A 27,782-nucleotide genomic window follows, 5' to 3' on the forward strand; every position below is an offset into this window, starting at 1 on the left:
AAAAAATATCACTTTACAACCCAGAATCATTTCTGTAGGTGTTTTTAGACTCTCAGATATATTTCAAATTATAATATACTTTCCACTTATGCCCCATTTTCTTCCATTATTATTCATCTTCTGCTTGGCCAATCCATGCAAAGTCCTAGCTAAATTAGCCCCACTAAATTAATTGAAAACGTACCGGTGATCCAATATGGAGTAATTAGGATTGCTAAGAAAATGGGGTTCCATTAAACAGTGAACTTCCAATAACTTTTCCGAGTCGTGCTGAAGTGAAGGTCAGTTACTTCCCTCCAAGTTAACTGTTTACGTGTCTCAGGTCTTCACAGGCGTCATACCCAAGATAGTAGGCTGATCCAACCAAGGAATAGTTCTGTCTTTCCTATTCTGTCTTTCCTAGATGTAAATATCGTCGGCTTCTCTTTGTTCTCTATTAATTTGTTTCTGGAAATCTTCACGCCGATGATTATCAGATGCTAAAGAAGTCCTTTTTGAGAGTTTGGCTGATGTCTCAAATATTTGCAATAGTTCAATTCAACAAGTATTCCCATCTTATCGCATCATTTTTCCACATTCATGACCAAGCATGTGTCTTTACTGCAAAGACCTGAGATGGAGAAAAGGAACGGTTTCTCCCACCCCCGCCCCAGATCTTATCATGATGCTTCCTTTCACCCTCTGCTTATTTTTTTTTTAGAGTTTATATGAATTTATTTGTAAAACATTTAGAATAGTGGTTCTCAACTGGGGACAGTTTTGTCCCCCAAGAACATCCGGCAGTGTCTGGAGATATTGCTGGTTGTAACAGCTGGAGGAGGAATGCTACTGGCATTTATCCAGTGGGCGGAGACCAGCGATGCTGCTAGACATCCTACAATGCACAGAACGGCCCCCCAGCAAAGAATTCTCCAACCCGGGATGTCAACAGTGACGTGCTTGAGAAACCCTGATTTGAAACAATGCCTTGCTCCTGATAAATGTTATATTAGCTAGTGTGACTTCGATGCGTTATGTTAAAGATTCCCTCTCCACTCAGAGTGAAGATAGACAAGAATAAAAGGGAGCAAGGGGACCAGCGACTCTGTTCTGCATGTACACGACGGGTATAATGCTGAGAACTTTTAGGAGGGTTGCAGGTATTCAAGATGGTGTCTTTAAAACGTTTAGCCCCGTGCCTGGCATGTAGTAGGTGCTCAGTAAATGAGAGACTTTAGGACTACCCCACCTTTGTCATTGATCCCAGTGTCACCCTCTGCTTATTTTAGAGTTTGAGGGTAAAGGAGGGGAAAAAAAAAAAACAACAGGAAGATGATCACTGTGGGAGGGAAGAACTTTTATAGAGTCTTCTATTGACTCATAACTGGGAGAAAATATAAAGTTCTTCAGGAAGTCCCTTGCTACCATCTCACCGTCTGTGTCATTCCTGTAAAATGGTCCTTGAGTTTTAAGAGACTTATCTTGGCTTCGAGCTTTACATTTCCCTTCCTATTTCCTTATGTCCTTGATACACGTAGAAAAGTACCAGCTTCCATTCCTTCTTGTACGTGACACCTGGTGACAGGAGAGCCCAGGGGACAGCTTGACTGTTTGGACTTTCTGATAAGGACACTTGGCCTAGACTCTGCTTTCTCCTCTCCATCCTGAGTGTCTGGGCATTGTGACCTCACCAGTTCTTTCCTAGAAGGTGCTATTTTCTCTGAGCCAGGGTGTAGGGCGCGGTCAGCTAACTGCTACGCGGCAGGAAGCTGAAATAAGCTGAGTCATCCTTCCTGTGGCCACTGCGCTTGCGCTAAGTATACTAATGAGGTTTTAAAGTAGCGACCTATCCGATGCTGGCTCACAAGTCGCACCATCGGCGAAAGCCAATCACAGAGCGACACATGTTCTTAATCCCTATATAAGCAGACTGCTATAGGATTGCGGGGTCTTCCTTCCATCTTTCTTCAACCAAGCTGTGCTCCAATAAAGTGTGATACGAGAAGAATCTTGCGTGTGGCGGCTCGTTATTCTGCTGGTCGGAAACGGCTCGCCGCACCAGGGGTCCTCTTTTTCATGTAGGTGTGACCTTGAAGTTTACTCCCATTCAGATGTCTTGCTCCCATGGAAGGATATGTCCACTTCTCTTTGGCCCAGGTGCTGTATCTGAAAACTGGCCAACCACTTCTTGAAAGCAACCCCCGCCAACCAAAGCAAGCAAACTTTTCATTTGAAAGAAAAATAACGTAGATGGTGTACTAGGGCTGTTGTAACAAAGTACTGCAAACTGGGCGGCTTAAACAACGGAGATTTATTTATTTAAAGTTATTTATTTATTCATTCATTCATTTTTGGCTGCATTGGGTCTTCGTTGCTGCGCGCGGGCTTCTCATTGCGGTGGCTTCTCTTGTTGCGGAGCACGGGCTCTAGGTGCGCGGGCTCAGTAGTTGTGGCTCACGGGCTTAGTTGCTCCGTGGCATGTGAGATCTTCCCGGACCAGGGTTCGAACCCATGTCCCCTGCATTGGCAGGCAGATTCTTAACCACTGCACCACCAGGGACGTCCCAAACAGCAGAAATTTATTGTCACCTGTTCTGGAGGCTAAAACTCTGAGATCAAGGTACTGGCAGGGAAGGAAAGATCTGTCCCAGGCTTCTTTCCTTGGCTTGTAGGTGGCTGTCTTCGTGTTCACATGGTGTTCTCTCTGTTGTGTGTCTGCAATTCCCCTTTTCATAAGGACACCAGTCCTATCAGATTAGGCCCCATCCTAATGACCTCATTTTAATTTAGGTACCTCTATAAAGACCCTATATCCAAATAAAGTCATATTCTGAGGTACTGGGGCTTAGGACGTCAACATATGAATTTGGCAGGGGTGTAATCCAACCCGTAACAGGTGGTCACTCTGTTATAATAAGCATCATATATAATTTGTTTTCTTATACCTTAAGTGTTTAACATTGATGATAGACTTACGCTAAAAAGCACTGACCCCAAAATTAACAGAAAAACATCTTTTACTAGAGTATTAAAAGAATAAAAAGGTGCCTTTCCCTCACATATGTCAGTGATCCACATAGAGATGAAACAACCATGTATTTTTGTAAACAGCCCATTAAACTAATATCTCAGTTATGAACCCACTTTGATTTTCTTTATCATATGATCTTTTATTTAGAATATTCCGTTTCTTCAAAGTATAAAAGCTCTTCCTAAGGCCTTGATCACTTACACCCAGGGACAGGTCAGAGGTTTGTAAAACATTTGAAAGGCTTGAGGCTTTTAAACATTGAACTCATCAGCGTAATCCAGAACCTGGTTCTCACTTCAGCATATGAACTGTCGCACATCTGCAGTAAATGTTTTCTTTGCGCTCAGCTTCAGGACAACCACGAGTCCACACACATACGGACATTTATGCATAGATGTGTGTGTGAGTGTGTATTCTGTGGCTTCGAAGTTTTTCTTTTACCCTTTTCCCTCTCATATTTAAAAACAGAGCTGTATTTTAAAACGTAATTTTATGCCTAAATCATATATGTCAAGATTGGAGCTACTGTTTTAAAATAATTTTTGTACTTGAATTTCTCACAGTGAATTACTGTCCATTGCGTTCTTGCAGTTATGACTTCAAGCTTATAGATGTTTAATAGCAAGAAGAATGAGGAAATAACATCCTCACTTAATCTTTCTCTCTGACAATTACAAGGAGAGCTGCAGCAAGGAGAAAAACCCGTGGTGGGTCAGGATGCCCTGCTATGTGTTAGTTACTTGTGGGGAAAAAAAATCAAAGATCATAGGTCGTCTCTTGCTGATTTATTTGAGGATGCTTCCTGGTTCGCCAAGGTGAGGTTTATACAGAAGAACAGTACTCTTTTCAAGGTCTTATTTCAAGTGATGTTCCTTTAGGAAGCAGGCTGTGTTTAAGGAGTCCAGACTAGAAATCTCTATGAAAGGTTTCACAGTCAAGTGTGTTGTTAGGATCAATGGCTAGACATGTGCATTTTGGAAACAGTTCACAAGGGATTCTAATGCTCACTTATGATTAAGCACTATTACCTGAAAGGGATCAAGGGATCAGAATGTATCATAAAGAAAAAAATCAGGTAGCTAGTGGCTACTAGGGAAGTAGTAAACCAAGGCATGACTTACTGACTTATGAATGACCATTCCTGAACTTGAAGTATATACTATAGTAGAAGAACAGAAGACAGTCCTGTGTGAGCCCTGAGGAAGTGACCTTTTAATCTGAACAGTAAGGAGAGATAGCATCTAAGCATTTATCCCCCAAATAGTTATCAGTTTAAAATTCCAATTTAAATGTAACAACTTAATTTAAAATTGAAATTTTTAATGAATAATTTGAAACTTAACGTGTAAGTGTGCGGTGTGTTTCTGGGATGGTAAGTACCCATGTGTGTGGAACCGGGGCGTATGGAGAGATGGATGGGAGATGAAGTTGGGAACAAAGGAGTGATCTTGGGGGGCCATGGGGTGTGGTGGCTTGAAGCAGGACCTTGTCTTCTTTGAAGAAAGAATTCAACAAAGAGACAGAGATTGTGCAGCAGATAAAGTGTTTACTGGAAGCAAAGTACGTGTGGAAGACACACAGGCAGACTTGGAGTGAGTCGAGCCCAATAGGGGTGGCTGTGATTGCTTATGTGGGGGCAGTTTTCCGAGTTCCCTTTGGCCACTTATCTCATTCATGCCCATATTTGTTCTGACTCAGGGCCCTACCCGATTGGCACATGCATCTTTCAGCCAAGATGGATTCCAGTGCAAGGGTTTCTGGGAGGTTGGCAGGACATATTATGGGCTGGCACCCCTTCCCTTCTCTGACCCCTGAGGACCTTTTCTGTGCACGTGTGGTCTGGGAGGTCTTGACCATGAGGATGAGAAAAATGTGGTCGCCTTATCTTTTACTCAAGCAGGGCTCTGCCCCTGTGGTATCTTTATCTCCAAGTGTCAACAAGAGACTGGTTACAGCTACTCAGCCTGGGGCCCAGCTAACTCCTGCCTCAGGAGGCCACCGGATCCCAGACGCCTCCGTGCCATGATGGGTTGTGATGCAACGTCCTGGGGCGGGGAAGGGTTTGCAAGAATGCACTAATGGGTTGGCTCATTGGAAGAGCAACTGGTGTCAAAGAAACTATTTGAGTAAAAATGATAGTGACTGCTGACACTGTGCCAGCCACTCTGATAAGCACTTTATTTCATCATTAGCACAGCTCACTGAGGTGGGCACCATTAGAATCCTCATTGAAGAGATGATGAGTTCAGGCCTACAAAGGTTAATAACTTGCTCAAGTTCAGACACTTAAAAAGGACGCAGTGTTTATTATGTCAAATCGGTGTCCTCTTGGGAATGTCTAGGTGTTTGTTGCGCAATGAGAAACTTCAGACAATAGTGATGGTACTGAAAATCTGGGAGAAGGTGGCATGGCGGTTCTGGGTCATGGGGCCAAGGGCAGCGACTGTGACTGTTGACTCTTCGTGGAAGGCATGGGGTCCAGCCACCGAGCCACGACTCTGCTAGGGCTGGACATAGGAGTGAGTCCCAGGGGCTGAGGTGGCCTCAGGGTCCAGCACCATCAAAGGCTCGGGAGGGTCACCTCTTTAGTACTGAGCACATATGAAGAGAGAGAGGTAGAGGTGTTCACAGTTAGGAAATCTGAGTGGAGGTTATGCAGGTGTTTTTTTTATTTTATGGAAGCATAGTTGATTTACAATGTTGTGTTTAACTTCTGCACAGCAAAGTGATTCAGTTATACATATATACATTCTTTTTCATCTTCTTTTCCGTTATGGTTTATCACAGGATATTGCATATAGTCCCCTGTGCTCTACAGTAGGACCTTGTTTATCCATCCTCTATATACTAGTTTGCATCTGCTCATCCCAAACTCCCAATCCATCCCTCCCCCACCCTCCCTCCCCCTTGGCAGCCACAAGTCTGTTCTGTGTGTCTGTGAATCTGTGTCTGTCTCATAGGTATGTTGATTTGTGACATACATTAGATTCCACATATGAGTGATATCATATGGTATTTGTCTTCCTCTGACTTACTTCACTTAGTATGATCATCTCTGGGTCCACCCATGTGGCTGCAGATGGCATGAGTTCATTCCTTTTTATGGCTGAGTCATATTCCATTGTATATATGTACCACCTCTTTTTCCATTCACCTGTTATGGACAGTTAGGTTGTTTCCATATCTTGGCTGTTGTGAACAGCGCTGCTATGAACAAAGGGGTGCATGGATCTTTCGAATTACAGTTCTGTCTGGATATATGCCCAGGAGTGGGATTGCTGGATCCTAGGGTAGCTCTGTTTTTAGTTTTTTACTCTCCACAGTGACTGCACCAATTTACATTCCCACCAACAGTGCAGGAGGGTTTCCTTTTCTCCACACTGTCTCCAGCATCTGTTATTTGTAGACTCTTTAATGATGGCCACTGTGACCGATGTGAGGTGGTACCTCTTTGTGGTTTTGATTTATGCAGGTATTACTAACTCTACCTGTCTTTACATTTTTCTATAGGTTTGAAAATTTTCAAAATAGCTAGGGGCAAGAGGAAGACGTAGGGTGGGTGGGAGTGGGCAGGGTGCGAGGTAAAGTGAAGGGCAGAAGCTCTTGTGAGAGAGACGAGGACCCCAGGGTGAGGCTCAGAGGGGGTGTTCAGTGAACACCTGCCCCACCGGCACACAGAGAACGGGCAGTGTCGCACTCTCAGAGGTTCCATAGCCGTGGCCGGCCTGCCTGCCCGCCTCTCCAGAGAGGTTTCTGGGCTGAAGGGCCTGACAGAGCACAGCTAGAGGCAGAGGCTGATGTTTTCTACCGGCAACCTTATCAGCGTTTTGCATTTTTTTTAAATCTGTTAAGAGTTCTCCAGTAGATAAAATAAAACCACACGCCAACACAATATAAACAGGTTTTCCTCATCATCACCAAGTTGAAGGAGGTTAGAGGGATCGTAGCCCCAGACAGCTGCTTCTCTTAATGTCATGTTGTGGCTTTTTCAGTGAATGTGTGCAAACCCTTTTAAACCCGTGCTGCGGTCTTTTCCCCCCGGAGTAGAAGTAGTTAGCTCCTAGATGTTGAGAATCAGCCATTCTCTCTCTGCCTCAGGCCGTTTGTTTGCAGAGAGCAGTCATTTGAGAAAATTAGGTTGTTTGGTTACCGAGAGACACTGCCCTTTGCCCTATTTAATTACCCTCTTTTGGAAGAAGAATTGCTTAGTGTCTGTTAGACAGCTCTGCATGCTAATGGTCTTTGGGGAGCTGTTTACAATATTCCCATAAAACAGGTCAAAACAGTTTTACTAGCCTTTTCCACAGTTGCTCTCCATCGCAGTTAATACAGGAAGCGTCAGCATCCTGAAGATGTGATATGTCATAAAAATATAATAAACTGTATTTTAATGATTAAAAAAAAAAAGAAGATTGCATGTAGCCTGATTTTCAAACACAGTCGTTTCAGGACCACACACCAGTGTTTAGTCTTTTTTATTCAAAGCAGAAGAGCAACTGGGGATTGAAGGTTTGAAGGTATCTACACTTTCTTATGAAGTGATGCCTCTGACTAACTTTTGGTTGTTTATGAAAACTACATGGCAAACAGACCAGGTACTGATATATCTGTACTTCCTGACTCTGCTAGACTTTATTTGTACTAAGTTCTCTTTACTGGCCCTCATTTACCCAAAGCTGCTTGTTCATTCATTGATTCATTTATTCACCAACGTGTGGCATGTCTTTGCCAGGCACCGGGCCAGACAGAGAATAAAATAACCAGGTTCTTTCCAGTTTTAAGATAAGTAAGTCCTAGGGATGTAATGTACAGCAGGGTGACTGTCATTATCAATACCGTCGTGTATATTTGAAAGCTGCTAACAGTAAGTCTTCAACATTCTCATCAGGAAGAAAACAAAGTTGTAACTTTATGTGGTGGTAGATGTTAACTAGGCTTACTATGGTGACCATTTCACAATATATACATGCATCGAATCATTATGTTGTACCCCTAAAATGAATCCAATGTGATGTGTCGATTATATCTCAATAAAATAACAAGGTACCTAGGTTAAAATACTAAAGCATTTTATTAAATGTATTAGTGCTTTAAAGTCCACTGTTAGGAGTTTGGTAATAGAGGTGCTTGCAAAATGGGTTGGGTCCGTGGGGCGGGATGGGGGAGGAACTGATGAATTCTATCATGGGAAATGGAGGACATGTCACAAAGGAGGTCTGGTTTGAGCTGGATGTTGAAAGATGGGGAGAAATGTTCTAGGGGGAGAAACTGGGAAGGATGCGCCAGGCTGAGAAAGCTCGTCCTGTGTCAAGGCAGAAAAAAGGGCAGAAAAATGACATGTTCCATCTGCTGTGACTGGTGGGCGGGAGATGAGGCCAAACAGGTCTATGGAGGACACAGCATCCCTGCCCCGTGCGCCCCCTGGAGCACACCTGTGGGTCCTCTGGCGTTTCCCTCCAGGACCGCTTCTGTCCCAGAGACGTTTCCGCATCTTTCCAATACCTTCTTCACATCCATCGGTTCTGCCTAAAACTGTTCAGAACCTACTCCATCTCAGTAAGCACCAAATAAGGGTTTTCTCTCTTAGCTCTCTCTTTACGTGGGGGGCATTTTAAAGGGCAAGATGGATATTAACAAATGCCACATGCCTTCGAACTTACCTTCAAACTGATGTCAGGTTGACCCTGGATGTTTACATTTCTGTGGTTTGAAGAGTTGTAGGTTTCTGGGTCAAAAATGTGCTTTGTTTTAGATTTCATGTCAAAAACGATCTCTTGAGAAAGTTGTATAATTTAAAAAGCGGGCTCTGAATAGGAGTTGACCTTATATCCGTAATATGTGACTATATATGTACATATATATGTATAAATGTGTACACATTTCCTTCTATGTATGACTTTCGGGGTAATGTATATATTCTAACATTATTATTAAGGTCATAAGTATTTCTGTTGTAAGTTGGCAGTGATCAATCGTAAAGCATCCAGGCAGTTCAAATCTGAATTAATTGATAAGCACATCTCTTTAGGAGCTCCTTTATTTTAATCTGCAAACATAACTCTTCCTGGATATGTGTTTAGGAAATTATGTACACTTTCTTACTTTGAGGATAGTTATTTGTGCACCAGTTCTTTCGCCTGAAGAGGTCTAGTCCCCATCGGGAAAGAGGAGGCAAAAAGTGTTGAGGGTCCCCAGACCTCCGCAGAGGGGCAGAGAGAAGGAAAGAATTGAACAGAGCTGGGAAGTGCTTTGAATTCTCTCTCAAACTTCTAGATCCCAGTGGCTTCCCATTTTCCTTCCCAATTACTGAGACTAAAACCGGAAAGTTTCTAGAGCCCTGAGGCCAGGCCTCCCCAATCCTGTTTTTAAAGGGAAAGTTGCCTAGAGTCATTCGCTAAGGAAACAATGGAACAGATTGGGGATGGTGGGAGAGGGGATTGCCAGAGACTGGGGGGCACACCCGGTGTTTTCTTTCTCACTGACTACTCAACCCTGCAGCTCATTTCAGAAATGCTTGCGTTGACTGTGGAAGTTGACTGTGGAACAGATTAGCCTAAATAACCTTATTATACCAATAATAACTGCAGTAGCATAGAATCTCAAGGAAATTCAGGAGTGATAATACTGGGTCATTGGTAGTCATTTTTTTAAAAAAAAAACTAGCTCCTTTTGTTTGATAAATGTGACCTGTATTAGAAAAAATATGTCCTGTGGTGCATGAGGACAACAGGTGATTCCACTTCAGATATCTGCTATCATCATCCTTGTTTTATGTTTCAAATAAATCATAAAATACCAATATAATATTTATATGTTTATTCTCATCGAGGCTCTGCTACTCAGTACCTCTGTGACCTGGTAAAGTTACTAGAACTCTCAGGTCCTCTGGGAAGAAGGACAATAATACAGAACTGGTAGGGGAAGCAGGCATTCAGCTTGGTCACAAACACATCTATTCTCTGAGGGAAGACAAAACATCCACTAAGTGATTGCAGCTTTAAGCCAGGTGTCATAGCCAAGGACCTGAGTGCAAAACTACCTGCTTAGCCAAGCAAATGAGGCTTCTCCCCCAGGTCCCCACCCACCACCTGTTCCAAGCAGTGTTTGTTCTAAGCGCCTTCGGTGTGGAAGTTCTGGGAGAACCATTTGTGATGCCTCCACATCTAAGAAAAAATCATGCCGACGTTCCGTATTTCCTGGAGCTGGATTTGTTTTCAATTGTTGTTGTTTGCCTGTTGTTTACTTCCTTTGTCAAAGGCTGCTCTGGAGGCTGGTAATCAGGCGGAAGGCGCGGCTGCTGAATAAATCAGCTGCTAGGAGGGTTTTCAATCAACAGACAATGTGATGTTTTCTCCCCAGAAACTGATTTTGAGCAAAGCATTTTACATCAGAGGGCCTTCGTTCAGCAAAAATGTGATTTCTGGGTGATATCTTAGTCTAGATCTGAATCCCCCCTCCTCTTTTTTTTCCCCCTGAATCTCTATTTAGAATCCATCAATCACTTTTCACTGCCATTCTTTTCATTCTCTGCCTCAGGAGCTCAAGGATCCATTTTGTCCATTCAGTTTTCCCCATTTTACTCAGACATTGAATACAAGCTTCCAGTTTTTTGATCGACATGCTTTCTTCTTCAGGTGCTGTGTCACCATGGAAGGTTGGCCTAGGTGATGTAGTGGAAAATTAGTTGGACCATAGAAATCCAGTTTGAAAAGCAGATGTGTTATTTTCCCCAAATGGAAGCACCTGGAGAATGATTTTTAACTGTGGCACCTTTACATAGGCCAGTGGTGATCATTTGACCAGGGCTTGGGTTTCCCTGCAAAGACCTGATAAAACCTACTTAATCTGGAGACTTGTTACTTTTCCACAGTCTGTTCACAGCCAAGAGATTTTTAAAAACAACGGTTTTCTTCTGTTTAGTTCATTCTGAATCCGCATCTTGAGTATACATGATAAATGGTGATTGGGCGCCCAGATTAGCCTAAATAACCTTATTATACCAATAATAACTGCAGTAGCATAGAATCTCAAGGAAATTCAGGAGTGATAATACTGGGTCATTGGTGGTAATTAAAAAAAAAAAACTAGCTCCTTTTGTTTGATAAATATGACCTGTGTTAGAAAAAGTATGTCCTGTTGTGCATGAGGACATCTGCGTGTTTACCAGGTGATTCCACTTCAGATATCTGCTATCATCATCCTTGTTTTATGCTTCAAATAAATCATAAAATACAATTACAAACATAATATTTATATGTTTATAATACTATAATTTATAAATGCAATTTATAGATTATATTTATTATATTATATTAGAAATACAATATAATTGATAAATACAATCTAAATACTTATAAATTATATTATACGATATATTAAATAAATAATAAAATATTCAGTATTTTTTGGAACCTGCTGAAAATATCTGTTATCATTCTTGTTTTTTGTTTATTTTCAGTCGAATCATTTATTCGAACAAGACAAAAATGTCTCCACATTGTTTCCTTTTATACAGAAGGAGGAACATTTCACATATATTAGCTTCTCTCTTTTTCAACAGGATTTATTTCAGTCTGGTCCCAGGAACTGCCTTTCATTTTAGGGTTCACGTTTTAGTAGCACATATGCGCCCATTACAACCCAAAGAGCACACCTGGATTTTGGATGGTCGTTCATTATTATGGTGACCATGCCAACCTATGGTAAAAACCCTCTGGCTCTCCCCAACATGTCCCTCTTTTCGAGCCAGCTCTGGCCTTCTTTGTACTAGCCTCTATCCCCAATGTCATTATTATCTCCCCTGGTCAGAAATGTGATGTCTCCATTATCTTTTTCATGAACTTTGATAACTCTGTGAACTATTGGAATGTCTCGTCTTTCGACTTTAAAAGCAACGATTTCAGCAGCTCTAATCGGGTGTTCCAGGGAATTTGTTAGGAACAGAAGGTGACCCCTGTGAAAGGCTGGCCCACGCTGTCACTCAGCACCACCACGATGGGACTCCCGCTGCCAGTGAGGACGATCAGGCCTTTCCAGACCATGAGCGCAGAAGACACAGTCATGGCGAAGTTTAAGACCAAGTAATAGAGCTGGTGCTTGTTCATCTTCCTCGGGTCCCCAAAGGTGTCCAAGCCGGACGCGGGGAGATGTGACCCCACGGTGCCCATGCGCACCGTGCCGGGCTCTCTGGGGGCCGAGGCGGCCCACGGGCTCCGGGTGTCACAGACAGCTGCGGAGCACCGGCCAGACCCCCACCCAACGGCCTTCATCATTCTTGTTTTCTGATTAAATGCAGGTGGTTTTCTCTGAATATAAAATTAATATACGCTCACTTAAAAATAATTCAGAAAAGAAAGACTGCTTTGTGATTCCACGACCCAGATCTATTTACATTTTAAGATAACATGTGGAGAATTTGTGATAAAAGATATGGTGACAATATTGGCCTCTGAATGAAGTCCTCTGACTGAGTTCACTTCAGTTTGCAGGACTTTACTCAATCGATTGTAGACTTTGGACCAAATGCTTGTATTTTATAAGGTGGGTGTTTTATACAAGGTAGTGCAGACTGACTCCTTCATTAGAAAATTTGACTTCTTGGATCACAGCATTTGTCTCCTTGGTCGCCATTTGTACTTATGGACCCGTTCCTCCCCTTTGTTCACATCTCCCCTCCAGTTTCCCCGTGTTCATCTTCGGAAGGATCCTTCTTTCTGGAAGGGACATCAGTTAGAATCCTCTGTGTCAGGAGCCTGCACACAGGACCCAGGCTGGCTTAAGCAAAAAGGAGGTGTGGGGCTCATTGAACTTTCAGGCCCAGGCGTCAGTGACTGGAATGGCACCTCTGTCCTTGGGCGCCTGGTTTCTCTCCATCTCTCGCCTCTGCTCCCCCCGATGTGTGCTTCATCCTCAGCCCTAGGTGGTGGCAAGATGGTGCCCGACAGCATCAGGCTTCCATCCTTCCAAGTTCATGTTCTGTTGCCTTTCACTGACTGTGACTTGAGTGATCGTGCAGCCGTGGATGCAGAGCTCAGGCTGTGGTCTCTGATCCACTGATGGGCCAGACCCAAGCCGCATGCTCACTCGGGAGGATGAAGAGGCAGGGAGAAAAGTCAGCTCCATATAAGACACGTGGATTAGGAGGGAGAAAGGTGGCGACTTCCGGGGGAATATCCAAGAGCTGTTACCAGGGGAAGAGTGAACGGGTTTAGGATGGTGGCAAAAAGAGCTGAGGTCCACTTCAGAGGATGAATGAAGCCTTTAGACCTGTGAGCTCTCAAGTTCCTAGGGGGGCTCAGGAAAACACCATACCCCAGGTGTAGGTGCAAGAAGAAATCATTGCAACCCCTCAAGCCTTCTTCCAACCGTACTATGCTTTCTCCCATCTAGAAGCAAGTGGATTCCTAGTGGGAATGAGTGAGTCTGAGAAAAGATATCTTCCTGGAGATATGTATGTACATTTATGTGTCTAGAAATATGTGTTCATGAGCATGTGTGCTGCCCCTATAATTTTGAAAGTATCAAATCTTAGTCTTTGTTATAAAACCACTCCAGTTACCAGTGTAAAATTAGAATGTTTCAGTGGTGTATGTGTGCGTTATGTGTGTTGGTGTATGTGTGTTGAAAAAGCCCATGTGGGCACCAGAGGACTGGCTAAATCGAATTATCACGGTCTTAATAAAATTTGAGTGGCGCTAATGTGCTCAAGGCAGAGGAGAGAGTTTGGCTGGTTTTAGAAACCAAGAAGTCGTGTTCTTGATTTTTTTTTTTTTTAGCTTGAATATAGTATTGTCAGGTTTTACCACAAGACTAGACACCTTAAGGGAATTTAATGAGATGTTTGAGAATCTTACTAATTGGGGCAAATTAAGATTTTAAGGTTGAGATTGTATTTTGTTTTAAGGAGTAATCATAACTTTTGCTTGGGGTCTTAATTCAGTGGAAAGGAAGGTTTCATTTGCCGGTTCGTGAGGTGTTCAACACAGTGTGCGTTACCATTGGCTTTGTCATTAAAAGTACCCGCGACGCCCGTCCAGAGAAAACTGTTGTCCTTGTTCTCAGATCTCTGTAGTAAGGATTTTTTTGGTTGTGAATGTCAGAATCCCATCTGAAACTCACATAAGCAAAAGGGAATTTGTTTCCACTCATAACTGTCAAAGGCCTGGATGTTATTAGAAATGATAAGATGCTGGTAGGACTGTGTCTCCTGCCTAGGTATTGGAGTCTCTCCTACCACAGACCAGATTTCACCGTGTAGGCCGGGACATAACAGTTGGAAGCCCCAGGCTCCCTTCCTGCCATCTTTGATAACAAATAAAAGGCTGTTGCTTCCTGTTCCCCTTTTCTAATTCCATTTCAAAGAACCACCGAGAAGGACTCTTCATTGACCTGCTTTAGTTCAGGTACCGCCTTTTGGACCAGTCTCTGTGGGCAAGGATGAAGTAGCATGGTGGACCAGTTTGGCTAAAATGTGTGTGTCAAGGGTGGGCAGATGGCGTGGTTAGAGTGGGGGAAGGACAGACCAAGGAAGGAGGGTGGGGGTTGCTATCAGAAGAAGTCAAAAAGGAGTGCGCGGCAAGCCAGTTATCAGTGGGAAGAGTTGACTTCTGTTACCCACGATGCTCGTATGAGCGCCTCTTCAGAAAGCAGACATCTCAGAGACATGGGTCCTTTATCACACTCTCTGTCTTCCCCATGAAGTAACGGAGCCTCACTGGAGGCACAGATCCAGAAGAAGGATCGAGCAAGGTGGAAGGTTAAAAGATCTACTCTCTCGGGGAATTACATAACCAACGTCTTTCAAGGTGTGAAAAGCTAGCCCTTCCATCTGAGTAGTTGATCGAAAATGCTTTTATCTTGGATTTCACTCTTCCCCTTAGGTTCCATTCACATTGGGCTTTCTAGTTTCCCAGGCCTGTTTTCATAGACCATTTCTTTCCAACTAGACAGTCTCTTCTGAAGGTCTGGAAATAGAAGTTCAGAGAAGTTTGGCCCAAGGTCCCAGAGCTACGAAAGGGCAGAGGCAGGGTTTAACTCCGGTGCTCACCACACCACACCAGGCTCTTGGTCGTTAGGTTCTGTTTTCATCTTAGTGTCACGAGTATTCACTGCTAAAAGCCTACACCTGTCTTACTTTACCTTCAACGTGTGTCTTAATCAACAAGTGTTAAGACTAGCGTGTTTATTTCAGTCACTTAGTGGCAGGATTGCTTAGCTACTTCGAGCACAGACTCTGGACTCGGACTGCCCGAATTCAAGTCCAAACTCTCTAGTTCTCAGACTTCAAGCAAGTAACTTAACCTTTGTGAGTTTCAGTCTCTCTTCAAATGGGAAGAATGATAAGACCTATCTTAGAAAGCTGTTTCGAGAAATGGAAAAGCTGATGGAGATGAAGGAAAGCTACTTCATCAAATACTCTGATTTACATTAGCACCCTCCCTCGCTGGTACAGGGTGAATGGATGAATATTGGCTTGGAAGGTGCTAATAACAGATTCAGGTCAGCGGCTTATTTTAGGTCCGCGTACATATCGTTACAGGATACCCACAGGTGAAAGATGTATTTGTGACGGAAGGAGTCTGGAACATGTTAAGAAAGATTTCTTAAGAGCTGTGGGCCATAGGAACTTTAGGTTTGATTTTGACTTTCGGAGGTGGGTTAGGAGTCCTTACAAAAGCAAGTTTGGTTTAGTGTTTTCTGCCTTTGAATTAGGAGGTAAGTGATGAGTCACTGAGGTTTCTGAATATGGGGAGACATGCTTCCAACTGTCCAACATGTTTTCCATGACATGTTTTCTTACACGAAAAGCAAGGACATGGTATGTCTTGTGGATGTTCAGATGTTTGTATCCCCCGGTCGGGCTGTGTCTTGTTACATTTTTGTAGGATTTTAAAATGCTTAGCAATTCACTGAGACTTTCAAACGTTTGGATTTTACATTTCCATCAAGTGACACAAACATCCTTGCAAATTAGTAAGCTCAGGGTGGTTTTCCAGCAGAAAGTGAAGCTGCTGAGTCTGGAATGGCCTCTATGAAATGAGTAAATTTGTACTAAATTTGATTAGTACAAATTTAGTTATAGAAAGTGAAAAAGAGACTATTCTATAATCGCTACTGAATGGAGACTCTGTTCTCTAATAGTTACCTTCTAAATGCTTTGGGAAGGTGCCTTGTCTTTGTTTAGTTTGGCCATTATTTGAGAGAATAAAAATTTAACACCTTAGAAAGTGGGGCTCTGAGGCACTTTTATTTCTGACTTCACATTTGCTTTATTGTTTTCCCTGATTCAGTCACCACAGTGAGCATGTGAGCCAGATGGCTGTTCTTTCTAACATTCATCCAGACTTCAACAGAATTTAGATTCGTCGAGCACAGCCTTCAGATTGTTTTTCCCTTGGACTAATACAAATGCTTAAAAAAACAAATTCATCTTAGAGAATTGAGACTTTTCACTTTGATTTCAAGACTTAAAAAACAAATGTAGGAACACAAATCCAAAGGAAGAGCGTTAGAGCATCAGTGTCATACAATTATTTATAAATAAAATATTAATATGTGATATATCAATAAAATAACCTTTAAACATGCTCTATGAACCATCTTCATCCGGAGATTGATACATTTGCAGCCACATGGATGGACCTAGAGATGATCACACTGAGTGAAGTAAGTCAGACAAAGACAAATGTCATATGACATCACTCATGTGGAATCTAAAAAAAAATGGTACAAATGAACTTACTTACAAAACAGAAATAGACTCACTGACGTAGAAAACAAACTTACGGTTACCAAAGGGAAAGGGGGTAGAGATCAGTTAGGAGGCAGGGATTAACATATACACGCTATTATATATAAAATAGATGATCAGCAAGGACCTACTGTAGAGCACGGGGAACTCTACTCAATATCTTGTAATAACCTATAATGGAAGAGATTGTAAACAAAGAAAAAAATATGTGTATGTCACTGAATCACTTTGCTGTACACCTGAAATTAACACAACATTGCAAATCAGCTATGTGTTGATAAAAATTAAAAAAAAATTTCTATCTGGCTGATGAGCATTTACCTCCCAATAGGGTCTTGTTTTTAAATCCTTTTAAATAAATCTGTAGGATCTTGGGTTTTCCACAGCTCTTAGTATTAAACACAACGTAATTATGTAGATCAGTGTCAGCCTTTGCCGACATGCATCGTGCCGCCTGCGATACATGTTTAAGAAGTCAGTCGCTGCTGTCAGTCTCCACGTTGGCGCCCGTGTGGTCACGAGGGGTCTCCTTTGACTGAAGGCCTCAGTGAAGTAGGCAGAGACTTGAACAGAGAGATCTATCCCCTCGAACACATCCTTGGTCACCTTACCCTCTACTGGCTGACTTTGTTGCATATTAAATGAGCAAGATGGATGCAAGTCAAAGGATTGGGTCAGAATAAAGCTATTATGTATGAAGAAAAAATGAGAATGATTGAAATGTTCAATCAACATTCAGTACCAAAAGTTTTAGGAGCGTTCATTTTGTTCAAGTTAAGGTTCCTATTTGCTAAGTGTTTGGAAATCTCTCTCTCTCTCTCTACACACACACACACACACACACACACACACACACACACGTACACACATCCATACATATGCGGAGCCACTGCCACGGGACTGGGGACTCCAGTCTTCTTGTTTTTTAAATTCAAAACATGTCCCCCACCCACCAACTCTTGTGGTGTCCAGTAGAAAGCAAGCACAGTGTGTGCTTTTCCAGTAGAAACTTAGGGTGGGGAGTGAGTTCTTGCTGTTGTACTTGCAACAGACACTTTCAGAGCATTGAGATTGGATTGAATTCTGAATTCAGCACATTAGAGATGGGGACACATTTCTTGTCTTCATCAGAGTCATTCCTTGTATGCCAAGGAAAATTGGGTACTTCGATTCATGACCACACGATGTTTCCTCGTATTATTCCATGAGTGTCTGCATATTTGGCTTCGTACAAGCAGGGTAAGGAAAGGGAAAGCCTCAGTGATTGTGAGGGGGATTGACAAGGACCTACCACCCAACACCCAACAGAGGACATTGCCTGATTGGGTCTCTGATCCCAGGAAACTTAGCGTTTTCCATAGGAGCTAAAATATGCAGCGTGTGCTTAATAGAAGAGAGTGGAAGTGCCTTAACCAGGGAAACAGAGAAGGTGCTTCAGGACGTGAGTGTTGGAAGATGGTGTTCTTTTTTTTGAAGATTGTGTTCCTACCAGGGAATCACAAAAGGAGTGCAGGAGAAATTAGATGTGATCCTCCAACAGTGGGAAGGAAAGGCATTCTAGGAGTAGGGACCAGGGAGACACAGATGTGGCAGGAGGAGAAGCATGATTTCTGTAGAAGAATAGTGAGGGATCTTTTTACCTGGTGTTCAGGGAACACTAAGAATTCGTGGCAGGCAGGTGTAGAAAGGTGCGTTGAAGGAAATGGTGGGCAGATAGAATGCCAGATGAAAGAATTAGAATTTAGAAGCTGGAGACAGATGGTCTGGAAGTACCTTCTCCGTTTGCGGGGAGCTGCGAGAGAGGGGTTCCGGTAGGAGCAGCCTTGACTCAGAGAAGCCTGGGCATGCTTCCGCTTAACAGGTGAGGGATGTGGGGAAATCTCTCCATTTCAGCCCAGAGTTTCGGGGGACAGAGAGAAAGTGAGGGGAAAATAGGGAGTGGCTGAGTGGGGATTTTGATTAGGAGTAGAGGATTCCAGAACTTGATAAAAATGCCAGTGAGAAAGGGGGTAGAGGTGGGTGGGGGAGATGCCCTCTGTTTCAGGCAGTGACTGGGGAAAACCGTTCCACTCACATCGCAGTCTCCCTGTACCTGGGATTTAGGTTGTAAAGACATTTGGTGAAGAGAAAAATACAGAAGCAGAAGTACCCTTTAGCGTCCTACAAATCCCCTGTAAGATACAGAATGTATATATGGCATTGAATTCGTCCGGTATACAGAAAGGAGCTGGCCTGTATTTAGGAGTCATACTGTGTGCATTTTGAAGCTAGACTCCCATCTAACGGGGCAAGGCGACCATCCTGGGAGGACAGAAGCTATGAGAGTGATGGCAGGATGCGGTACCTCGTCCCCCGTCTCAGATTCCCAGGGGGACACATACTCGTCATCCTCCTCCCTCTTCTTTGTTTAGTGGTTGTTGTTGAGGACGCAGAGTTGAATTTGGACATCGTGGCGAGGATGTGACTTTGCTGTATTTGTTCTCTCTTTCAGCAGTAAGTCTGTAGGGATTGAGGGCGTGATCTTTGTCATAAAGCCAGGGCACCCGATTCTTTGTGTGTGATACTTGCTGTCAGTGGTCTTCATAGTGATTTTTAAGCCATTTCACACAGTACTTTAAGCACTAAGCGTACCTTATGAGCCTTTGTTAGAGCTTAAGTAGTAATGAAGTGTCTCAGATTCATTCTCGTTCAGGAAACATTCATTAAATATCTCTTTGGTACATGCCTATCATCATTTAAATATACACCAGACCCTGAAAGTCACAGGGATTCGTCAGACGGGTCATGTCCTCAAGGATCCGCTTGGCCAAGAGAATCTCTTCTTTTTCAATGCATGTTACTCTCAATTATTGCATCAGGGTAAGGCAAGGTCACACACACACACACACACACACACACACACACACACATCGTGATGGGGGTGGGGGGGTCTTTCCCCTCTTTCTTGTTTCCTTTAGCACGGATGATAGAAGCGTCTTTGGCTGAAGGTGAGAATATTGGGGGTGAGGGTGCACAGATCCTTCCGATGGAAGGGCTAGCAGAAATGCAGGTGAGAAATCTGAATCAGCCTTTCCGCTTGCCGTGCATTCTGTTTCTGAAGGTGGTGAGGAGTAGCCTTGGTGTTGCCATGGGGATAGGGACTTAGAAGGAGCCACCATTAGCAAGTCTGTTTGAAACTCTGAGAACCTTTGAGCCAAAGGGAAGTGGCCGGTAATGGATCCCAGGTGGGCTCCTTGGGTGTTTCAGCTACCAAACCCTGCAGGGAAGGGGCCGAGGGAGTGACCAAAATATAGAGCAGCATTGAGCTCTTCACTCTTTTTTTTTTTTTTTTTTTTTTGCGGTACGCGGGCCTCTCACTGTCGTTGCAGAGCACAGGCTCAGCGGCCACGGGCCCAGCCGCTCCCCGGCATGTGGGATCCTCCCGGACCGGGGCACGAACCCGTGTCCCCTGCATCGGCAGGCGGACTCTCAACCACTGCGCCACCAGGGAAGCCCTTCACTCTACCTTTTTAAAGAGAGAGACAGAGACCTTCTGGCATCTGTGTGTTCTAGTAGAGACGTGCACGTAAACAAATGATAATTTTCTAGGCTTTGCTTTCGAGTGGGTTGCTACCAATTGAATAACTACCAGCATTTCCATTGCAATGTAATTACCAGGAAATAAATGTCAGGGACTTTAATTTTCTCACCTCCTTTTAGCAGAATGTCAGAAAACAAGATGATCTTACTGTGAGGTCTGGAGTGACACAGCTCATAGAGAGCCAGGACAGTAGCCCTTGCTGCCTTGTAAATTGTTGGAGGAAATGGCTAGTTATCCGACAACCATTAAGAAGGGTCCTCTGTGCCTCCGGGTCAAAGGGGCGGGGTGCAGGGTGGTGGTTGGATCCGCTCATCTGCGGAGAGCTGGCGTCGCCGGTCTTTCTTCCCACGGCCCTTGCCCCCTGCACGCTGTCTCCGCCACCTCCTCCTTTCCATTTAGTCTCTAACACACCTGCTCGCTCTTGTTGAATGAAACTTTGGTGTTTGGGGTCATACAGGCTCTTTTGCGATCTAGAACGTGCCCTAATCAGCCATGCCTATTTATCTCCTTTCCTTGCATTTTTTGACATCTTTGGACAAAGTGAAGCTCACATCAGTAGGTTTTTCCAGACAGAACTCAAGAATTTCTTCCGAGTACTTGAGTTGAGGCATTTGTGTTTGAGTTCGGGGCTCACATGTTTGCCTGATGCCTTCTTGGATACTGGTTATTTTCTTGCGCTTATTAATGAACATACGCACACATGTGTTTAAAAGGTACTTTAACAGCAAAGAGGGACTTTAAAACCCTTTGCATTCAGATGACTCATGCAAACTGCATTTCCCCTCCAGGAGTCTCACTTGGGGATTTTACCTTTCTGTGACTTGCGTTAGTTTCATAAAAAAACCCCTTTAGCTCATCGTTGGCAAAGATGATGCTCTCCATGGGATACTCCTTGGGTATAGATGCGGCTCTAAGAAAAGACGCGTTCTGAAGGTCCCATCCTTATGCTTGTATGCACAAGTTGGCATGACTACGGGGTCCGCTTCCTCTGCTAGCTGGAACCCGGGCTATTTATAGTGTCTTTTCTTGGCTTCTGAGTTAGCGTATCAGCGTGTATTTATGCAAGGGAGAGCTCCGAGGCCATATAAGACTGTAGTTTAGAAACCTAGTAGCCTCATTTGCCTTCTGCATATTCTGGATGGAGAAGAGCGATATTATATTTTGCCAACACAGGGCTGGAACGGGAATGGAGTGACAAGACACATTACTCCAGCTTTGCTGAAATCACAGGTGACGTAAGCATGGCACGAGGCGGAGTCTACACAGGGAGAAGGATCGCCCAAGGATGAGCGACAGGGGAGTTGTCCCAGATAACAGGGCTGCTGTCAGTGGCACTAGATGAAATCTTTCGTTCCTTTTGCAGGTGGACAGCACCTCAAATTCCTGCTCACTCCCGGAGGCATGGATGTTTTCATTGAGGCCAGTGATTTCCCATAATGATGCCAGGGCAGGGAGGGTGATGTCATGGAAAGAACACGGGCCAGATAAGCCTGGCCTTTCATCTTGGGCCCTGCAGGCACGAATCTGGTGACACTGTAAAGGTCAGTCTCCCCAGTCTCCAGTTTTGTCATCTGCAGAAGGGGAAATTTACATCCTCCTCTCACAGGGCAGTTACGAGGGGCAAGGATAATATAAACCGTAAGCAAAGTCTGGCACAGGGCAGGTGCTAATCAAATCCTGAAAACTCCCGAGACATAAAAGTAAATGGAGCAGAGGCAATCTTTTCCTCAAGGGTCCACATTAAGGGTTTTAGCCAGGTTGGAAAAAAAGAGACCAAATGTATCTTTGGGACCCATTTCCCTTCTGCCTCTGCACCTGGCCTCCAAGGGTCATCTTGTCCTTTAAATTCTCCATCTGAGTAAGTACCTAGATTGGGAGGACCTCCCCTCCGTCTCCTCCCATCTCCCATAAATCTTCCCTCCAGGTAAAAGCAAAGCTGAGACTTTAAGAGATTCCCACAGTTGGTAAACAGAATCTTAATAGTGAGTAGGTGTAAGCCCATAGCTTTGGTTGAACCTCTTTCCCTTTGTGGTGTTTGGTACCTCTGCTGACAGTATTTGGCTAAGTTTTAGCCTTTAGAGAAAATAATCTACCAGGAGTGCCGGTTTGCCGTTCTCTTACACGGCCAGGAGTCAGAGTTTTGAAATTTGAGGTTAACTTAAACGAAAGCCCAATGAATCCTAAGGCCTAGTGGCCCCTGTGGGCACTTGATAGCACACTGTGTGCCTTTGTTGTACAGGCTGATTGGACTTGATTTTTTCCCTTTTTTTATTGAAGTGTAAGTTGATTTACAATGTCGTGTCAGTTTCAGGTATCCGGCAAAGTGATTCAGAGATATTCTCTTTCAGATTCTTTCCCATTATAGCTTATTACAAGATATTGAATATACTTCCCTCTGCGATACATCCTTGTTGTTTATCTATTTTATATATAGTAGTGTGTTGTCTGTTAATCCCAAATCCCCGACTTATCCCCCCGCCACCCTGCTTTCCCCTTTGGTAACCGTAAGTTTGTCTTCTATGTCTGTGAGTCTGTTTCTGTTTCATAGATAATTTCATTGGTGTCATAGTTTAGACTCCACATATGAGTGATATCATATATTTGTCTTTCTCTGTCTGACTTAACTTCACTTAGTATGATCATCTCCAGGTCCATCCATGTTGCTGCACATGGCATTATTTCATTCTTTTCCATGGCTGAGTAATACTCCATTGTATATATGTACCACCTCTTCTTTATCCATTCCTCTGCCGATGGACATTTAGGTTGTTTCCATGTCTTGGCTATTGTGAATAGTGCTGTTATGAATATTGGGGTGCATGTAGCTTTTCGAATTACAGTTTTCACCTTTTCTGGATATATGCCCAATAATGGGATTGCTGGGTCGTATGGTAGCTCTATTTTTAGTTTTTTAAGGAACCTCCATACCGTTCTCCATAGTGGCTGCACCAATTGACAGGCTGATTTTAGTATCAAAGAGTAGGTCTGCGGGGGAGTGACAGTGGTATAAGCTAGTAGGGGTCCACTGGGTGACTGGGGGAGCAGCGTCCCCAGAGTAGACCATGGGCTGCCCTCCCTTTGGCCCGCTTGTGTCTGGAGTGCATGCTTACCATTTTTGAACATTAGTAGAAGAGGTACCTAAGCTTGATAATTTTTTTTTTTTTTTTTTTTTTTGCGGTACACGGGCCTCTCACTGTTGTGGCCTCTCCCGTTGCGGAGCACAGGCTCCGGACGCGCAGGCTCAGCGGCCATGGCTCACGGGCCCAGCCGCTCCGCGGCATGTGGGATCTTCCCGGACCGGGGCACGAACCTGTGTCCCCTGCATCAGCAGACGGACTGTCAGCCACTACGCCACGAGGGAAACCCTAAGCTTGATAAAATTTTATAGAAACATAATGTAAACTTTCCAAGCATTCAGTCATAATTTGCCATATTGCTTTTTTTCTAAGCATACATGTCACAATTCCTCATAATAGAGAATGTGAGAAAAGTTGAAAAAAGTTTCAAGAAGAAAATAAAAATCACTCAGAATTCCCTCCACCTAAAGGTATAACCATTACTAATATCATGGGATCTTTCTGCCCAAATCCTTTTACCTCTCCCTCACATCCCTTCACATATGTGTGATTGTTACACACGTGTGTAGCAGTTGGGGAAACTGTACAAACAGAACTGTAGTTATCGTTTAATTTTTTTCACTAATAAGAGACAGAAGAGCAAGGTGGTTGAGAGTCTGTGCATCTGGACAGACCTATGTTTGAATCCAGCAAAGTATTATCTGATGGTGGAAGGACCTTTTGGCTCTCCCTTTTTCTCCTCTGTAAAGTGCAGATACCAGCATCTCCCCACACACCACAGAGTTGTGAGGGAATTAGTGAGACATTCTGTTCAGTTGCCTTAGACTCATCTTGGCTGTGACAGTTTCTCAGACTTACTTTGTTTTTGATGACTTTGACGGTTCTGAGGAGGGCCACTCATGTATTTTGTGGAATGTGCCTCGAGTGGGATTTTTTCAGATGGGGATTTCATTCACATGCCATTAAGAGTCACCCTTTTCAAGTGTACGGCCAACTAAATTTAAGAGAGTCCTTGGGTAGCTTGATTTTGTTCAACTTAAAATTTATTAACCAAATCATGTTACTTAAATTGTGTACAGAGTACTTCCGCATAGGAAACGTGTTCCTTAACTTCCATTTCTATGGTGAGCTCAGCTGCTTCTGGTGAGCGTTGATTTGAGCACAGTTATAATGCATTTTGGCAAAAGGGACCCAGAAGGTCATCTTGGGTTTGCTGTTACCCTGGAAATGTTGAAAGGAATGAATTTGTTCTGGCATCTTTGACTGTTTTGGACACAGTTTCTAGCAGGGTACTTGTTTTTATATACTAACTGAAATGGTACTGATGTCAGAGTAGCTTTTGCATTTGGAATATACAGAAAGGAAAATGGAAATACTCTTTCACCTTGACGAAAGGCTGGCAACAGATGGGCAGAGATGATCAGAAAGTAGAAATCAGGGGGTGTGGGTGGGACTCCCGTTTGTGCATCTTACCCTGCATACTCAGCACGTTCGTTCATTCAACAGATCTTTATTCAGTGCCTACCACGTGCCAGACACGGTTCTTGGCGCTGGGGGTGCAGCAAAGAGCAAAGCAGATAAAACCAGATTCTCATGGTGCTGATGTAGTGGTGGTGTTGACAGACAGTAAAGAGATCAGTGTGTGTCGGGGGTAATAAGTGGTTTGAAAAAGCACAAAATGGGGTCAGGTGCTACAGAATCGTTCATGAGCTGTGTTCCAGAAAGACCTCTTTGAGTTGACATCTCAGCAGAGACACATACATATTTGACTGAACGTATGTCTGCAACAGGGAAGTTCTCTTGGGAATGAAGTTGATTCAATCACAGTCAGTCCCCAAACATGCAGTCGTTTGTATACAGCTGTCCCTGTGCACTGCTCTGGAGACTTAATAGTCAGTAGGATACACCGTCCTGGCTTCCAAGGAACTTCCTGCCTTGAGTGGGAACAGGGTGTTAATTAATTAACAATAAGTCCTTTAGTGACAAACTGCGAGAAGGGCTGGGAAGGAAGGGCGCAGATTGCTGTGAGGCGTAAGAGGGGGAGGAGAAGAAGCCAGTCCAATTGGGTGGTCAGGGAAGGCTTCCTTGAGGAAGGGACACAAACTGAGAGGCAACAGAAGAGGTGGAATGGACAGAAGTGAAGAGGGCTTGGGAGGAAGGCCAAGGATCCTGGGTGCCAGGAACCAGGGAGAATTATGAGAGAAATCTGCAGTGACAGCAGCACCTAGAGCATCAGCTCCATACAAGTAAGAGGAAGTTCTCCGTCACTTGAGGCCGTCATAGTCTGGAAAATGGCTATCCTTATGATTACCGTAAATACCCAGTAAATGGTAGCACACGAAAGTAAGTTCATCTGAAAAAGGCCATCCAGTTGACTTGCTTGGACATTCTTGGAGTTTAGAGTGTACTTTCGATTTTGCAAAAATAACTAGAATGTCCTATTACATATCAACTTTTTGATTCCTGGTTCGAGTAGCCAAGAATTAGAAGAGATAGATCACATGACAGGGTTTTTTAAATGATTGTGTTAATAAGAAAAAAACTAGATTCTTTTTAGGAAGACAGTCTATAACTCAAGGCATAAAGGGTTCTTTTTTTTTTCTTTCCTTTTTTAAAAAAATAGTGGTAAGGGAAATTTTAGAGGAGACGTTGGGTTGTATTATACAATATGGTTCTTAGAGGCAAAATAGCCCTCAGGGAATGTTTTTTAATCTAATAAAATGAATTATCTGTGTTTAAAGCTTTTCCTCTAGTACATTCAGTTACTTCATGCTGTGCATCGACTTTTAAGACTGTTTTGATATGGCGTGCTCAAAGTCCAGGGACTTTATAAAGACTGAACAATGCCTTTGCTAAGGGTGCAAAAATGCCTAATCTCTCTGACTTTTAAAGTGTTTCTGCCTTTTTAGGAAAATCAAGATGTGATTGTGGAGTCGTATTAAATGAAGGGCTCACCCCAGGGGTGGTGGTTAATGATGCCAGGGGGAGGGGGGTGGTGTGAGTGTCCAGGACTGTTCACATCATGTTTGGATTATGACCCTTTCATGCAGGTAGACAGCAGACCTTGTCTAGTGACATCTGCCTACTCAGTTTCAGATTTCCATTCGTTAAAACAACAAACACATCCCCCAAAGTTCCAATTATTATTTAAATGCTTCTTTCCGAAGCTTCAGAATTTTGATCAACTTTGAGACTGGGGACCACCTTGTTTGTATATTTCTGATCAATTTTTTTTATTATGAAAGTCGTATGTGCTTATTTTGGAAAAGTTGGGGAATACAGGAAAGTAAAAGGAGACAGATATCTAACATCGTTCCTCATATCTCCTTATAGCCCATGGAAAGGCCATTTAAATGAAAATAGTTTCATTATTTTTTCTGATTATAAAAATAATATCTAGAGGTTGGGATTAACGTATACCACAAGTATATATAAAATAGATAATCAACAAGAACCTACTGCATAGCACAGGGAGCTCTTCTCAATATTCTGTCACAAGCTATAAGGGAAAGGAATCTGAAAAGGAATCGATATATGTATATGTATAACTGAATCGCTTTGCTGTACACCTGAAACTAACACAACCTTGTATATCAACTATACTCCAATATAAAATAAAAATTAAAATAACAATATATACTTAGTATATAAAAGAAAGGTAAATATGTAATGAGATAGCCACTGTTAAGTTCTGGGGTTATTTCTGCTCTGCGTGTGTGTTTCATATTGTAAAACTTGAACTCAGATCCGTATCAGGATAGACTCTGGGAAGGGTTAAGGAATATACTTTAGAGGATTGTCTAGTAAAAAAAACACAGTTCTTCAAAGTAGCTGCATCTTGAAAAGCTTGGGCTTTCCCATTTTGATAATCTTCTGATGTTTTCAAACTGGCTAATTTCATAGGTTTGGTTGGGGGCTTTGAGGACCTCACTTTGGAAGAGAACTTAATGCTTATGAATAGTCCATTAAAATAGTTACTAAATTATTTAACCAGTAATTGATATTAATTGAAGAGGGGTTTGAAAATAAATAGAACAAAAAGGAGGTAAGCACACATGACACAACTCCTCAGATAATGTATTTTTTTTTTTTTTTTTTTGGTGGTACGTGGGCCTTTCACTGTTGTGGCCTCTCCCGCCGCGGAGCACAGGCTCCGGACGCACAGGCTCAGCGGCCATGGCTCACGGGCCCAGCCGCTCCGCGGCATGGGGGATCCTCCCGGACCGGGGCATGAACCCATGTCCCCTGCATCGGCAGGCGGACTCTCAACCACTGCGCCACTAGGGAAGCCCCAGATAATGTATTTTTATATCCTTCCTTACTTTTCAGATGCACATATTTGAGTGTGTATTGTTTTTAACATCT

The 27,782-nt window shown here is 43.3% G+C and overlaps 1 protein-coding gene and 1 pseudogene across 1 annotated transcript in view; one reads left to right on the forward strand and one right to left on the reverse strand.

Moving 5' to 3' along the window:
• The window catches only part of CACNB2 (calcium voltage-gated channel auxiliary subunit beta 2), a 402,450-nt gene that overhangs the window by 19,199 nt on the left and 355,469 nt on the right, over positions 1-27,782 (forward strand). The gene's annotated exons all lie outside the window — the stretch shown is intronic.
• Positions 11,609-12,177, reverse strand: LOC101333261 (signal peptidase complex catalytic subunit SEC11C pseudogene; annotated as a pseudogene).

This window comes from Tursiops truncatus, chromosome 2 (assembly GCF_011762595.2).
Source record: "Tursiops truncatus isolate mTurTru1 chromosome 2, mTurTru1.mat.Y, whole genome shotgun sequence".
In the NCBI taxonomy this organism is placed as follows: domain Eukaryota; kingdom Metazoa; phylum Chordata; class Mammalia; order Artiodactyla; family Delphinidae; genus Tursiops; species Tursiops truncatus.